General features: G+C 37.9%; 1 pseudogene; it reads left to right on the plus strand.

Annotated features, from left to right (window-relative positions):
• The first annotated feature begins 295 nt into the window (after window positions 1-295).
• Window positions 296-503, plus strand: LOC129554943 (U2 spliceosomal RNA; annotated as a pseudogene).
• The last annotated feature ends 262 nt before the right edge of the window (window positions 504-765 follow it).

Raw genomic sequence — 765 nt, forward strand, 5'->3', positions numbered from 1 at the left:
CAAAATGTTTTTGGAGTTCTCTTTCAGGCACCTGTTAACAAGAGTGTAATCTCATTTCAGAAAGAAGAAAATACCAATCCATATAGAGGAGTGAGGTTTTTTTGAATGAGTTCTGTGCCAGGGAAATAGAAGGACTAAGTAGAGGGACTTTTACTTTATATAGTGCACATATGGTTTCCCTGGTGGCTCAGATGGTAAAAAACTACCTGCAATGTGGGAGACCCAGGTTCAATCCCTGGGTCTGGAAGATTCGTTGGAGGAGGAAATAGCAACCCACTCTAGTATTCTTGCCTGGATCACTTCTCGGCCTTTTGGCTAAGATCAAGTGTAGTATTCTTGCCTGGAAAACCCCATGGACAGAGCAGGCTGGTGGGTTACAATCCATCGGGTCGCAAAGAGTTGAACACGACTGAGCAACTAACACAGTGCCTATATATGTATGTTTTTTAAAAAAACAAATGTAGTATTTTTGTCATTGTATTTAAAAGTTAGGAATAAAGCATCCTGGCTTTAAAGAAAAGAATAGGCAAATAAACAGATGTCAGCTTCACAATATTCCCTAGCAATTCTAAGTACCAGAAAATAATGCAACATATAGCATAATTTTGATAGCAAAATTTTGCACAGCTATTTTACCATTCCTGTGGTAACAGAAGGATATCCTCCAGTATTTAAAGGCTCAACAAGTACACCATGCTTATATTCATTAGGAAGAAAATGTGTACATATGATATCTGAATTTCTATGTTTCATTCCAGTTCCTCA

The sequence above is a fragment of the Moschus berezovskii genome, chromosome 14 (genome assembly GCF_049115385.1).
Source record: "Moschus berezovskii isolate FMDL1 chromosome 14, NW_MosBer_1.0, whole genome shotgun sequence".
Lineage (NCBI taxonomy): Eukaryota > Metazoa > Chordata > Mammalia > Artiodactyla > Moschidae > Moschus > Moschus berezovskii.